Below are 16,868 nucleotides of genomic sequence, written 5' to 3' on the forward strand. Positions count from 1 at the left end.
TGATATATCTGTCACTATTTGAATCATCCGTTCATCCATCCATTTTATTCACATTTCTGTCTTTTCATCTATGAATCCATCCATTTTTGCCTCCATCCACATTACTATCCATCAATTTTCCAGTTAATCTAAGCTTCTGTATATCTATCTGTCCATTAATCTATTAAATTCATCCATTTGTTTGCGCATTTGGTCTAACCTTTGCATCCATCCATCCATTTGATAAATTCATTCATCCATCCATCCATTTAAGCTGTCCATCGATGCATCCATCCATCCATTCAATTGATTAGTCCATATATTCATCCAACCATTTTTTCATTCCATCCATTCATCCATACATCCATCCACCCATTCATTATCCATCAATTTAATCAGTCCATCTCTTCATCCATCCACCTATCCATTTGATCATCCATCCATCCATCCATCCATCCATCCATCCATCCATCCATCCATCCATCCATCCGTCCATCCATCCTTTTGGTCCTTCCATCCATCCTTTTGATCAATCTATCTAACTTTTTGATCAATCCATCCATCAACCCTTCAGCAAAACTGACTTTACTTCCATCCATTAATTTGATCCATCCATCCATCCATCCATTTGAGCTGTCCATCCTTGCATCCATCCATCCATTCATTTGATTAGTCCATCCATTCATCCTTCCATTTTATCATTCCATCCATCCATTAATCCATCCATTAATCCATTCATCCATCCATCCATCCATCCATCCACCAATCCATCCATTCATCAATTTTGATCCATCCAACCCTTCAACCCTTCAGGAAGTCTTTCTTCTTTTCTCCTTTCCATTAATTCAGTTGATCCACCCATCCTTCTATCCATCCATTTGATATGCCTATCCATTCATCAACCCTTCAGCAAATCTGACTTCTTTTCTTCCATCCATTTATTTGATCCATCCATCCATCAAATGATCCGGCCATCGATCCATTAAATTATCCATCCATCTGTTTATGTGATCCATCCGTTTATCCATCCATCCATCCATCCATCCATTCATCCATCCATCCGTCTGTCCGTCCGTCCGTCAGTCAGTCAGTCAGTCAGTCAGTCAATCAGTCAGTCAATCAGTCAGTCATTCCGCTTATTTTCTCTTCAGGCAAACTGTCTTCCTGTCTTCTGTTCATCCATCCATTTGTTCTCTCCATCTATCTATCTATCCATCCATCCATTTAATCCATATGTCCGTACACAGCAGTTTTACCATTTGACTCATGTCTAAAAATACCAAGCTATAATTATTGTCGTTGAATTTGTCCTGTTGGCCACATCTTCCAGAGAACTATTAATTACAGAGTTAAACTTTCAGTATAAAACATCACCATGAAAATCCCAACGGGTCGAGCAGCAGCTGGTAAAATATTCCTTCTTTAATCAAGCGCTGCTGTGAAAGGTGCCGATGAATTCCCTTGTTGATATGTGCGTCAACATGGGAACCTCTTATTAAAGCTCTCTTCCTTTACAACACCACCCATTATTTCACTGTCTACATCCGACAGCTCTAGTGCTGTCCGCACAATAACTGGCAACACAGCCAATCACTGTTCAATTAAATGTTCTCGCCTCTCTTTGTGCTCCACAGCACTTGGAAAATTGAACAACCCAAACAAATAGTTATTGTTCTGGACGAGCTGACCACATTTAATTACACCTCCTGGTGACTTCAGCCAAATACAGACATAGTTCAATAAACGAAAAAGCCAAGTGTCTGTAATGCTGGCGGAAACGGCTCCATAATGGAACACCACCAGATGGATTTACGTTTGCTTTTGTTGCTTGTGTTAAACTGGAATACTGTCCTTTGTTTTAACGGTTTAGTTTGACACAGTGGAGAGAAAAGAACGACGACAACAAAGAAATCTGTGGCAATAGAGAACCTCCACTGGGGCCGCAGATCAAACACTAGTGGGATCAAACCACTGCATTGTGTGTTGAAATGGAGTCAGATCATTTCATCTTTCAGGCTCTCCTGATCCCAGCGCTTGTTTTACGCCGCCTCCGCCTGAATGAGAAAGAATAGGGGATGCATTTGCCGTTTACACACAGGCCCTCGCAGAACAGAGGAGGTGTGTCCCCTGTTTATGTTCAGTTTAGAGAGTAGTACTTATTCTTTTGAACCAATGAATGGAGGCTTCAGTCACTCAGGTGACGCACATTTTAATTAGCTGCTTTTGTTTTGAGTAATAAATGATTGTTAATAGCGTTTTGGTTTATTCTTGTCCAGTACAGTGAATGTTTTGTTGTTTCACCCCTGAGAGTGAGTTCACCTGGTGTTGTGTCTAAACCTCTGAAAACTTGAAAATATGAAAACTTGTTTTTCTATCCATCCATCCATCCATCCATCCATCATCCATCCATCCATCCATCCATCCATCATCCATCCATCTATCCATCCATCCATCCATCCATCATCCATCCGTCCATCCATCCATCCATCCATCCATCCATCCATCCATCCATCATCCATCCATCCATCCATCCATCCATCCATCCATCCATCATCCATCCATCCATCCATCCATCCATTTTATTAAAGATTTCCATCCATTTGATTAATCTATTTATCCATCCATAAATCCAATCATCATCATTCTGTCTATACATCTGTTCATCCATCCATACATCTATACATTTAATTGATCCATCATCTATCCATCATCTGTCAATCATTTCAATTTCATCATTTCATCTGTTTTATAATATTTTCTATCCTTCCATCCATCCATCCGTTTGTCCATCTTTCCACCCATCCATTCATTCTGTACATTTGATCGATCCATCCATTCTTCAAACATTTTATCCACCTCTTTCATCCATCTGTCAGTCTCTCATCCATCCATCCATCCATCCATCTTTTCACCTGTCTGTCCACCCATCCACCCATCAATCCTGTCCATCTACACATCTCTACATTGATCGATCCATTCATTCAATCGTTTTATCCACCCATCCATTCAACCATCCATCTGTTCACCCATTTGTCCACCCTTCCATCCATCCATTCTGTCCATTTAATCCATCAATCCATCGGTCTGTTCGCCCGTCTGTCCACCCATCCATCCATTCTGTCCATTTGATCTATCCATTCATCCATCTTGTACATCCATCCTGTCCATCTATAAATCTCTAAACTTGATCGATCCATCCATTCATCAGTCATTTTATCCATCCATCCATCCATCCATCCATCCATCCATCCATCCATCCATCCATCCATCAATCTGTTTGCCCATCTTTCCACCCGTCTAGCCATCCATCTATTCTGTCCATTTGATCTATCCAACCATCCATCCATCCATCCATCTATCTTTTAACCTGTCTGTCCACCCATCCATTCATTGTTTATTTAATCCATCCATCCATCCATTCATCCATCCATCCATCCATCCATCCATCCATCCATCCATTCATACATTTGTTCGCTGGTCTGTTCATCCATCCATCCATTCTGTCCATTTAATCCATCCATTCATCCATCCATCCATCCATCCATCCAGCTGTTCGCCTGTGTTCACCTATCCACCCATCCACTCATTATGTCCATTTGATCTATCCATCTTGTACATCCATCCTGTCCATCCATAGATCTCTACACTTAATCAATCTATCCATTCATCATTCATTTTATCCATCTATTCATTTATCCACCCATCTGTCCGTCTGTCTATCCATCCATCCATCTGTTCACCAGGCTGTCCATCTATTCTGTCCAGTTAATCCATTCATCCATACATTTATCAATCATCCACCCATCCATCTATTCTGTCTATTTTATCCATCCATCCATTCATCTGTTGGCCTGTCCACCCATCTATCCATTTCGTACATTTGATCCATCCATCCATCCATTTGTGCTGCCATCCTGTCCATCCATACATCTCTACATTTGATCGATGCATCCATTTATCTATCATTTTATCCACCCATCCATTCATCGATTCATCTGTCTATCCGTCCATCCATCTATCTGTTCACCTGTCCACCCATCCATCCATTCTGTCCATTTGATTAATCCATCCATCATCCATCTGTGTACCTGTCTGTCCACCAATCCATCCATCCATTCTGTCCGTTTAATCCGTCCATCCATCCATCCATCCATTCATCCGTCCATCCATCCATTTTATATACACATCCCGTCCATCCATACATCTTTACATTTGATTGACACATCCATTCATCAATCATTTTATCCATCCACCCATCCATTCATGTTCTAAATTTTTCCCTCCAATTTTTTTCCATTCATACATCTGTATATTTTATCGAGTCATCAATCATTTTTGTCAACCCATTCATCTTTCCATTTGATTGACCAAATTATTGACCCACCCATCCATCCTCCATCTCTCTCCATCTGATATATCCATCCAGCCATATGTATGTACATTTGATTGATCCACCCATCCATTCATTTATTTGATTGTCCCATTCATTCATTTGTCTATTAGATTAATTGACTGATTGATCAATCACTCATCGGACCATCTGTCCCTTTGATCTATCCATCCATCCATCCACCAGCTCTTCCATCCACCAGCTCATCCATCTATCCATCAATTTGTCAGTTCTTTAGTCCATCCATCTGTCTATCCATCAGTTTATGCATTCCTCCATCCATTCATCCATCAGTCCTTCCATCCATCAGTCCATCCTTCCATCAATCCATCCATGCATCAGTCTATTCCATCCCTTTAATAGTGCATCCATGCATCAGTCCATTCCATTCATCCATCAGTCCATCAATCCATCAGTCAATCCATCCATCAGTAAATCCATCCATCAGTTCAGCCATCAAACAGCCCAACAATCCATCTGTCCGTCCTTACATCCGTCCATCCATCAGTCCACCCATCCTTCAGCCCATGTGTCTATTGTAATTAGTTGTTTTTGTGTTTGGTAGCACATGGATGTAAAGGGTACTGGTATTGTAGCTAAATCTCTGTGAGCCATAAGGAAAAAAGTAAGACTTACTATCTTACAACTTTGACAACTGCAAGATTTTTGAATAAAAATACTAAAATAAAAAGCATTTCATTCTGACATTCATACCTTATTTTATATCATTGTGAAGTACCTCACAGTTCGGACATTCTCACAATTGTGAGGAAAAAGCCTGAACGGTGCAAATAGTCAGAATAGGAAAAGTTTCCATATTTTTTTACATCACTTTCATGGTGTAAAACTGTGCAGATTTTATTTTGACAACTGTTAATCATAAAGTCAGAAAATTAATTCATAATGCACTTTTAGAAGATTAATAAATGAGATGCCCTAACAGTATTAAAGTTAAATGAATCTGTAGCTCGGGGTTTACACTTGTTTGCAAGATATTCTGGGGAAAAAAGCATTTCACAAACAGCCTTTTTTGCTCTTTTCACAGAACGATTCAGTTGCCATCACATTGATGAACTGACGCCTCCAGCTCTACAGTTTTCATCACCTGGCATCCGGTGAGTAGATCCACCATTCAGAGGAAAACACATTACAGTGAGGATCTGTTGGTGTTGTTTTTTGGGTAATGGTGCCACTGCACATCCAGTGTGCGAACTGTTGAATCTCTGGCACAAATCCACAATGTTTTAACGTCAAGTTGGCGCTGGATTTCATCAGTGCTGCTCTCTCACTTGGCCTGAAGAGTGTTTAACATTGCAGCTCATTAAACTCTGAGATACTGAGGGGAAACTGATAGTCTGGCAAAGCTAAACGCTGATAGCAAGGTGTTGAGTTAAAGTTTTGGGTTCTCTTCCAAAATAAAATCGAAAAGGCTTTAAATCTTCAGTTACCACCACTCGCAGGATGTCAGATTTGCTTTGTTAGAAAAGGCTTTCCTCGTTTGTTCATGTGTACTGTACTGTAAATATTTAAATTCAAAAATGTTTTTATAAATTGCCCTAGGTGTTGTTCAATAGCTTTAGGACAACTTTAATTGTTTGATCCACTTCAAATGTTGCCTACTGTATACTGTGTATATTGGTAATTGTATTAATAAGAATGCACATTATAAATATTTATTGAGCTTTTTATATGCGCTTATATAACATCCACCTAAAAACAACTAAAAAACAACATAATAGTAGTGATAATAGTAGTGCATCATCATCATCATCATTATACTCTTCATTATTGTTTGTACACACAAATTTTCAACCAAACTAACCAACCTAAAACCAACCAACCTAAAACCAACCTAAAACCAACCAACCAACCAACCAACCAAACAACAATTCCAACCAACCAACCATTCCAACAGACCCAACCAACCTCAGACAACTGACCCATCCCAAACCAACCCAAATCAACCAACCAACCAACCAAACCAAAACAACTAACCCCAAAAAAAAAACAATAAACCCACCAACCAACCAACCAACCAACCCAAAACAACAAAACAACCAACAATTCAAACAGACCCAACCACCATAACTAAACCTAAACAAACAAACGACCCGTCCTGACAACCCAACCGAACCAACCCTAACCAACCAACCAACCCACCCAACCAACCAACCCACCAACCAACCAACCAACCACCCATCCAACCAACCAACCAACCAACCAACCAACCAACCAACCAACCAACCAACCCAAAACAACAAACCAACCAACCACTCAAACAGACCCAACCACCCCAACTAAACCTAAACACAACCAAACGACCCGACCAACCAACCCAACCCAACCCAATCCAACCAAACCCAACCCAACCCAACCCAACCCAACCCTAACCAACCAACCAACCAACCAACCAACCAACCAACCAACCAACCCAAAACAACAAACCAACCAACCACTCAAACAGACCCAACCACCCCAACTAAACCTAAACACAACCAAACGACCCGACCAACCAACCCAACCCAATCCAACCAAACCCAACCCAACCCTAACCAACCAACCAACCAACCAACCAACCAACCAACCAACCAACCAACCAACCAACCAACCAACCCAAAACAACAAGCCAACCACACAACCACCCCAACTAAACCCAACCAACCAACCAACCCAATCCAACCCAATCCAACCCTAACCAACCAACCACTCAGCCAAACATCCCAACTAACCAACTGACCCAACCACCCTGACCAATCGACCGACCAACAGGATCAATCCAATAAATGGACGGATGGATGGATGGATGGATGGATGGATGGATGGATGGATGGATGGATGGATAGGTGGAATATATCAGTCAATTAAACAGATGGAAGGATCAATCAATTAAACAGATAAGGGGATGGATTTATAGATAAATCAAATGGATAGAACATTTTAATAAAATTGATGGATTATATCAGTCAATTAAACATATGGAAGGATCAATCAATTAAATGAACAGGTGGATGAATGGATGGATGGATCATTAAGAAAGTGAAGGATTCCTTGCATTCAGTTTTATTTCAGCACATTTAAAGACTTCTTTTTTTATATAAAATACTCAACTTTATTACACTGCAGTCTGAGATGAATGAATCCAGATCCTTGTTTCAGAGCTTCAGAAAACCAGAGGAAACAGATCTGCAGCAGAAACTCCCTCAGTGAAAGACAAACCTACTAACAGTGAAATCTTCCTCTGAGAGACGCCAACCAAACACTCCAAAAACAGTGACATGTGGAGCTGCTGTTAATGGTGATTTGACTCAGATGTGTGTGTGTCGTTCACAATGACTGAATCCAATAAGATCTGCTGAAGCTCACCTGACGCCTGCAGCTTTATCTCTGTTTCATATTCAGTGAAACTACACACACGCAGTGTTTATCAGACTGTACGACAGCAGCCACAGCTTCTGTGAATGCCAATGATTTGTTGTCAGAGTAATTGACTCCAGTCGTACAGCTGTAATATGCTCACAAACAGTGCTATACAGCATATTGACCTGGATCTTAATGCACGTATTTTGCGGTCTCCAGAAACGTCCGCAGGTCTACGTTTCCACAATGAGCCCGGGTTGTCTCCAAACTAGATAACCTGAAATCCCATGTCTCATATATAAGATCATCTGAACCAATGCCGGGCCGGAGCTAAAACCCCAAACCCCCCCAGAACAAACGCTCCCCATTAGAGCAGCAGCATCTGATTTGGACCGTTCACCGCGGAGCAGATGAATTAATTAAATGCTGTAAAAAATAATTAGGAATCATCCATAATTCATCCGTGGAAATGTAAACTCATGAATCTTTCATGATTGCGCTCCAAGATACCAGTGGAAATCTGTTGTGAGGGTGGCAAAAATAAAAAAGATTAGAAAACGCGGGCCACCTCTAAAAGCTGGGAGCCGAGCTGTTATTTAAAGCAGAGAGAAAGAAGATTGCTTTCTGAATCCCGAGAAAAAATAAGCGCAGACAGAGAAAGGCAGCAGAGGTCTCCATCTGCAGATCTCTTATAAGACTAATCCGCATATCAGATATCTGCAGCGGTGCAAATGTTAGAGGAGGCGGACTAGATTTATGTGCTGTGTCAAAAACGCCATTATATTGAGAGCAACTCAAACAAGAGGTTCATATGTCATTTGTAAGTACACTGAAGAATCTAGCATATCCAAAACTCAGGCAAAAAAGTATCACAGGGCTTGTTCCATACACTTTACTTGCCAGAAGTGTAGTGTACTACAAAAAATACAGATATAAAAATGTTTTCTTGACTGTTTGTACTGTAAATACTTACTGTGCCTTTAAGCTTTGTGCATGTGTGGCTATATGGCTGAATGATAAATCATATAGTTCACACTTTCATTCATCAGAAAAGATGCTGATATGCTAAATGTGTTCAGGCAGTGTCGTGGACCTCCAGAAAGTCAAAATGCTTCATTTGTGCTAATGAAAACACCCCTGTGATGGATAGACATACAGATTGTTCAATAAACTGTTCTGTTAAGGTTAAATCAGTCATGGTAGATTTCCACAGATGTATTGTACATTACAACTACTACTTCTAATACTAATACTACTACTAATACTGATGCTAATACTTATGATAATAAAATAAACTTTTTATTAGACACTAAAAAATGTAGATAAATGGTAATAAAATAAGATTCGATAATTTTAAATCAATTAAAAAGATAATAATTATAATACTATTAATAATAATAACAATAATAATAATAATAATAACAACAACAGCAATAATAATAATAATAATAATATTAGTAATAACAATAATACTAACAATAATAACAATAACAACAGCAATAATAACAACAGTAATAATAATAATAATAATAATAATAATAATAATAATAATATTAAGAATGATAATAATAATAATAATAACAACACAACAACAACAATTTCCCAGAGATGGGTTGCGGCTGGAAAGGCTTCCGCTGCGTAAAAACGTGCTGGATAAGTTGGCGGTTCGTTCGGCTGTGGCGACCCCGGATTAATAAAGGGACTAAGCCGAAAATAAAATAAATGACTGAACAACAACAACAACAACAACAATAACAACAACAACAACAATAATAATAATAATAAACAATAATAATAAAAACAATAAAAAGGTGCATGAATATATTATTTATTTATTTGTTATTATTAAACGGCCCACATGATCGATCGATCGATCGGTCACCTGTCCGATGTCCGACATCAATTTAATTAATTGATCCTTCCATCTCTTTAATTTACTTATATATTCCATCTGTCCATCCATCCATCAATTGTATTAAACATTTCTATTAATTTGATTTATCTGTTAATCTTATATTCATCCATCTGTCCATCCATCCATCCAACTGATGTATTCTATTCATTTCATCAACCCATCTGACCATCCATCCATCTACCAATCCATCCATCCATCCATCTGACTAATGTATTCTATCCATACATTCATTTCATCCACTCATCTGTCTGACCATCTGTCCGTCCATCCACCCATCTATCTTCTGTAAAACATGGCATTGATTAATGAATTAATTTCAGTATTTTGTAATTTAGAATATTATTTATTTTATGTATCTATAGTTTTATTTAATACCACCACTACTACTACTACTACTACTAATAATAATAATAATAATAATAATAATAATAATACTTTCAAGAAAATTCAATTATTGATTGCATTAATTTTTTGTTCAGCTTTTTACTGTACTGTTACTAAATACAATAATTAAAATAAAATGTTTTTATTGCTCTGTTGTAATCAATAACTAGTATTTAGCTGATTTACTATACATGAATACATTATACATAACTTTATCGCTTTAAATCTTTATTACTTTAAAGAGCTGTAGAATAGGGCATTTAAGCTTAATTAGTATGATGGATTGAGAATGATTATAAACCAATATACACATCAAAAATCTTTTATTTTAAAAGTAGAAAAATGTCCAAACACATTACCATATATCAGGGTGTCCAAACTCAGTCCTGGAGGGCCGGTGTCCTGCATAGTTTAGCTCCAACCTCCTTCATTTCCCCTTATTCTTCGCATACCAGAAGACGCAGCCATTTGAATCTTTTTGGCTTGAGACTTCCGGTCTCATTCACTTCCATTTATTTTTAGACGTCAAAAACAGCTCGTTATGTTGCTTGATTTTGCAAGCGGATATTTTCTTATTATATTTGTCTACTTTGTCTGTGTAGTCATGCAAACACTTGTTTGTAAAGCAAGCAGTTTGCCTGTTTTCTGCCATTTATCATTCCTTTTCTTCCATAGGCAACTAATGCCTAGTTCAGACTGCGTGATTTTAGACCCGATTTTGGCTCGCCGACAGGTTTTGAGAAATCGGCGACAAATGCCTGAAATCACAGGCAAATCGCTGCTCGTGCACGTAACTGACAATCACACAGTATGAACTATCAAAGACGCGATCTGAGAGAATCGCAGATGATTTGCCGATGCCTGTGAGATATTTGGCGTGCTGAATATCTGGAGCTGTCGGCAATTCAAATCATGCCGTGTGAATTGAGTTTTGACTGAAAATAACACCAGCGATCGCCTACAGCCAATGAGAGAGCAGCATTCACTTGTGTGGTGTGTGTGTGTGTGTATACCTGCTGCAGGCCAGCGGGAGGCTGGGGGAGAAGTTAACAGCGCTCTTTTTCGGTTTATTTGGACCCACGAAATGGAGAAAAAACTAGTGGAGGTTTGACAGGACTCAGGAGCAACCGTGTCTGTTTGACGTTTCGTACAGAAAGAAATTAGTTTATTATCAACGTTGAGGAGAAATGGCTAATTCCCTTTAAACCCAGGTGAGCAAACATGTACATGTTCTACCCCATTAAAGGCTTCTTTCTCATTATGTAGTTAATAACAAAAGATATACGACGTGTTTTTGGCTGTGAGACGTAGTTTGGACGAAGTTGTCGGCGATTCTTCCTATAGTAAAGTCATGCAATGTGAAAGTCCCTGTCGCCGATCCATCTTGCAGTGTAAACAAAGCAGCGATGAAACGCTAGCCCAGATAGTCAAGCAGTGTGAAAACATCTGTGACACGACTTTGAAAATCATGCAGCCTGAACTCGGCATAAATCGGAAGTTCTAAAACAATTGCAAACACAGGCACACTTCTGCATTGAAGAATAAGGTCAATACACCTGTCTGGAAGTTTTTAGTATACCTTAAAAGAGATTGACTAGCTGGTTCAGGTGTGTTTAATTGGGGTTGGAACTAAAATATTCAGGACACCGACTCTCCAGGACTGAGTTTGGGCACCCCTGCTATAAATAGTAAAAAATGTTTAAATGGTCTCTTTATGTTTAGCGGTTCATTTGTCTCTCTTTCTGCATTTGACTTTTAATAAGTTTTAATGGAATTAAACACTTAAACAAGTTTTTAAAAATTAGATTTTAATTTTCGATTTAATCTCTGCAGTCAGTCGTCCTCTTTAGCCTAAAACTTTTTCACTCTTCTCCAATTGTTTTGTAAGTTTCCCTTTAATGAAATATCCTTTATCAGGAATATGTGAGCATAAAGAGCACCTGGTAATTAATGTCGTTAACTTGTCCTTCTGCTCATAATTACTCATTATTATTTCTCAGCAATTAAAGGTATTGTCAGCGAGTGCCGGATGTTTCATCAGGCTGAATCACTGATCTGCTAAATCACAGCAGCAGTGTTTTACATTCACTCTGGATGATCTCTTCATGAACACACACTCATTACACCGAGTTCATTTCAGCCCTTTCAAAAGCTCTCCGAAAGGCTCAGTGTGTGTTTGTGAACAAACCTGATGATTTCAGACCCCCTGAAATAATTTGTGCGTCCATTTGTTCAAAGTCTTCATTAATTGTGAAAGCAAGGAAATCCTGGTTACAACCTGTCCGCAGGGTCTCACAATGTCGTAAATTTTAAAAACTAATTTTTAGGACTTAAAATGTCCTAAAAGGTCTTAAATTAAACAAAAAAATAGGCTTTAAAAACATGTTTTAGAGGTTTCATAAATTTAAAATTTAAAGGCCTTAATTAAAATAAAAACTAAAATGAATTTTAGGCCTTAAGTCTTAAAAGGTCTTAAATTAAAAACAACAACAACAAAAATTGTCCTAATTTTTGTTAATCAATGTCTAAAATGAGGCAAAGCAGTGGCGCAGTAGGTAGTGCTGTCGCCTCACAGCAAGAAGGTCGCTGATTCAAGCCTCGGCTCAGTTGGCTTTTCTGTGTGGAGTTTGCATGTTCTCCCTGCGTTCGCGGAAGCTCCGGTTTCCCCCACAGTCTAAAGACATACGGTACAGGTGAATTGGGTAGGCTAAATTGTCCGTAGTGTTTGAGTGTGTTTGAATGTGTGTGGATGTTTCCCAGAGATGGGTTGCGGCTGGAAGGGCATCCGCTGCGTAAAAACTTGCTAAATATGTTGGCGGTTCATTCCGCTGTGGCGACCCCTGGATTAATAGAGGGACTAGGCCGACAAGAAAATGAATGAATGAATGTTTAAAATGTCAAAAAACTAATTTTAGGCCTTAAAACGTCTTACCTTTTTTTAAATTATGTTAAAAATGTATACTTTCACTTTATTTAAAATGTATATAAAAATGTAATAAAAATGTATACTTTCACTTTATTTAATTTTACTTTTACTTTATTTAAAATATATGGTTAAGAAATAAATAAACTTAATTTTTTTTCAATGGGGCAAGTAAAAAAATCCACTTGCCCAATCGTACCAATAGAGAAAAATCCTTAGCATTTAGTTGTATAAGTCTGAAACTTCATGTATAATGTTCTTAAAAATGTCTTAAAACATCTTAAATTTGACTTGGTTAAACCTGCAGAAACCATGTGGTCCATTTTACTTCTGTTTTGAAAGGTGTACCTGGTGCCAAGATTATTGTAGTTTTTATTTCGATGTTATTTTAAAATTTGCTGTACATTTCAGTTTAGATGTAGTGCTTTCATTACTGGGTTTGTTATAGTTCTATTTTAGTTAGATTTTTGTAAACACATTTATGTTTAATTTTTATATATAGTTGGATTCAGAATTACTAGCCCTCCTGAGTTATTAGCCCCTCTGTTAAATTTTTACCCCAATTTCTGTTTACCTTTGCCAAGATGGCAGTAAATAATATTTGACTATTTGAGTTTTTGAGTTTTTTTCAAGACACTTCTATATAGCTTAAAGAGACATTGAAAGGCTTAACTAGGTTTTCTAGGCAGGTTAGGGTAATTAGGCAATTTATTGTATAAACCATTATAGAAAATACTATAGAAAAAAAAAACATATAGCTTAAAGGGGCTAATAATTTTGACTTTAAATAAAAAAAAAATAAATAAAACTGCTTTTATTCTAGTCGAAATAAATTAAATAAGACTTTCTCCAGAAGAAAAAATATTATCAGACATACTGAAAAATTTTCCTTGCTCTGTTAAACATCATTTGGGAAATATTTAAAAAAAAAAAAATTGAAAGGGGCTTGATAATTCTGACTTTAACTGTATTTAGTTTCAGTTTTAGAACCAGAGTAGTGTTTAGTGTTGCAGCTAACATTATCTCTTCTGCAAACTACTTTATAAAATTTATTTTTATAAAATACGTTATACAAATAGAGTGATTAATTAGTTTATTGTTATAATAATAACATTAATAATAATAATAATAATAATGATAATAATAACAACAACACCAATAATAATAATAATAATAATAATAATAATAATAATAATAATAATAATAATAATAATAATAATATTAACACTAATATAATAATAATAATAATAATAATAATATAATATAATATAATATAATATAATAATAATAATAACACCAATAATAATAATAATAATAATAATAACAACAACAACAACACCAATATAATAATAATAATAATAATAATAATAATAATAATAATAATAATAATAATAATTATTATTATTATTATTATTATTATTATTATTATTATTATTATTATTATTATTAGTGTTATTATTATTATTATTATGAGCTGATGTAGTATGTGTGTGGTTGTGTGTGGTCTGGCTCTGTTGTTCTCCTGCTATTAGTCAGTCTGTTAGTCAGTTCTGCTTCTCTCTGTTGTTTTCCGGTGCATCAGCATCTCTGGCCTCTCAGAACAGTCCATTAATCCTGATCTCCCACCCTCTCAATCTCAAATGCTCTTTCTTTATATTTCAGTGCTGGTGTTTCATTCAGTGTTCAGTAGTCCGTCACGGGTCAGCGCTCCTTCCTAATGCCTGTTGCCTTCAGGTCACAAAAACAGTTCTGGTCCAGCACCCCAAAAAATGCAACAAGCCTCCATGCGTTCTCTGCACTTCCGTCTGCAGTGTGTCCTTTAACCCTGCTGGATTGAAGCAGGCCTCAGGCTTGTGTTGGAGCTCAATGGGTTCACGTTTTCAATGTGCTGTTTCTGAAGTACTCGCTCCTGCACTTTCACTGCTCACTTCACTTTACCACACTTTCTTAAACATCTGCCAGAGTCAATAATACAATTCAGGTAGCCGCGAACATTAAAATATTTACATTACAAAAGAAAAAAACCTATTTTAAAATATGCAAAAATTTAAAATATATATAAAAGAAAATAAAGGTCACACTTTACGATAAGGTTGTATTAGTTCATGCAAGCCGATGCAAGCCGATGCAGTTACTAACATGAACAAACAATGAACAATACATTGTTTACACTATTTATTTATAAGTATCCAAAAATGAAATCACAGCCATGGCTGGATGATCTCTCTCGCTCACTCAGACAGATTTGTCGTAAAGCAGAACGGCGCTGGAGAAAAGATCACCTTGTTGTCTCTCTTGAAATCTTTAGAGATGCACAAGTAAACTTTCAAAAAGCAGCAAAAAAGGCTAGAGCTACATACTTTTCAGACATTATTAATAAACATTCACACACCCCTAAAATTTTATTTGACACAATTAACGCAATAATTTCTCCACGTACCTCATGCAAAATTGAGCAGTCATCAGAGATATGTGAGAGATTTAAAAGGTTCTTTACTGAGAAGGTAGCTGATATCAGATCCTCTTTTGCCCCTCTCTGCCCTAGTTCCTGTGTGGACTCGACAGTTTCTTCAGCTACCTTCTGTAATTTTGAACCAGTGTCTCTCTCTGAGTTGAGGGGTTTAGTGTTTCAGACAAAAACTTCAACTTCGCCGTGTGATCCTATTTCCTCTAATCTTTTAAAGGAGACTTTCAACACAATAGGTTCTAGTATACAAGCAATTGTTAATTCCTGCTTAGTTTCAGGCACTGTCCCTGCGTTTTTAAAGCATGCAGTTGTCCAGCCATTGCTTAAAAAACCCAATGCAGATATAAATTGCTTAAATAACTTCCGTCCTATCTCTAAACTTCCATTTATGTCAAAGGTTCTAGAAAGAGCTGTCTTATCACAGCTACAGCCTTTTTTAAAATCGTCCCATAAACTTGAACCTTTACAGTCAGGTTTCACTATGCACCACAGTACTGAAACCGCTCTGTTAAAAGTGTGGAATGACTTACTGCTGTCGGTAGATTCAGGCAGTAATGCAGTTTTGGTTTTACTAGATCTGAGTTCTGCTTTTGATACAGTTGATCATACCATACTTCTGTCACGTCTGGAACATTGGGTGGGCATAAAGGGTTCAGCACTTCAATGGTTTCAGTCATATCTGAAATCCAGGTCTTTTTCAGTTTCTGTTGGCCAATTTATGTCAACATCTGCCCCTCTTCTGTGTGGTGTCCCCCAGGGCTCTATTCTGGGTCCAATGCTCTTCAACTTATATATGCTTCCTCTTGGTAATATTATAAGGAAACATAACATATCTTTTCATTTTTATGCAGATGACTCTCAGCTGTATGTTCCTTTAAAATCTCAGAACTCCCTGCAGTCTCTAATTAATTGTCTTGAGGATATTAAATGTTGGATGGCAAAAAACTTCCTTCAACTTAATAATGACAAAACTGAAGTTATTCTCTTCGGCCCCTCAAAAACAAGAATGTCGTATATTGGGGGCTTGGGAAGTCTTGCACCGTATGTTAAATCGCAAGTAAAAAATCTAGGTGTTATCTTTGATTCTGAGCTTTGTCTAGAAAAACAAATTAGCTCAGTGGTTAAGAATAGTTATTATCAGCTGAGGATCATCTCCAGACTCAAATCCATTCTTTCCTTTCAAGATCTGGAAAAGGTCATACATGCTTTTATCACGTCCCGCCTAGACTATTGCAATTCTCTATATGTTGGTCTCCCCCAATCCTCATTGGCACGGTTGCAGTTGGTTCAAAATGCGGCAGCTAGACTTTTAACAGGCACCAAAAAACATGCTCATATCTCTCCAGTTTTAGCATCCCTTCATTGGCTTCCTGTTAATTTTAGAATTCAGTTCAAGATTTTACTTATTGTTTTTAAAGCACTGAATGGGCAAGCACCTTCTTATATATCAGAG

General features: G+C 37.3%; 1 protein-coding gene across 4 annotated transcripts in view; it reads left to right on the forward strand.

The window, feature by feature from the left end:
• Window positions 1-5,412: 5,412 nt before the first annotated feature.
• The window catches only part of ptprfa (protein tyrosine phosphatase receptor type Fa), a 527,055-nt gene continuing 515,599 nt past the window's right edge, over window positions 5,413-16,868 (forward strand). For 3 of the 4 annotated variants that reach the window (XM_073952512.1, XM_073952514.1, XM_073952519.1), the window contains exon 1: window positions 5,413-5,484. The gene's annotated coding sequence lies outside the window, so the exon portion shown is untranslated. The remainder of the gene's footprint in view (window positions 5,485-16,868) is intronic. The other variant, XM_073952510.1, reaches the window with a different exon arrangement.

This window comes from Danio rerio, chromosome 6 (assembly GCF_049306965.1).
Source record: "Danio rerio strain Tuebingen ecotype United States chromosome 6, GRCz12tu, whole genome shotgun sequence".
NCBI lineage: Eukaryota > Metazoa > Chordata > Actinopteri > Cypriniformes > Danionidae > Danio > Danio rerio.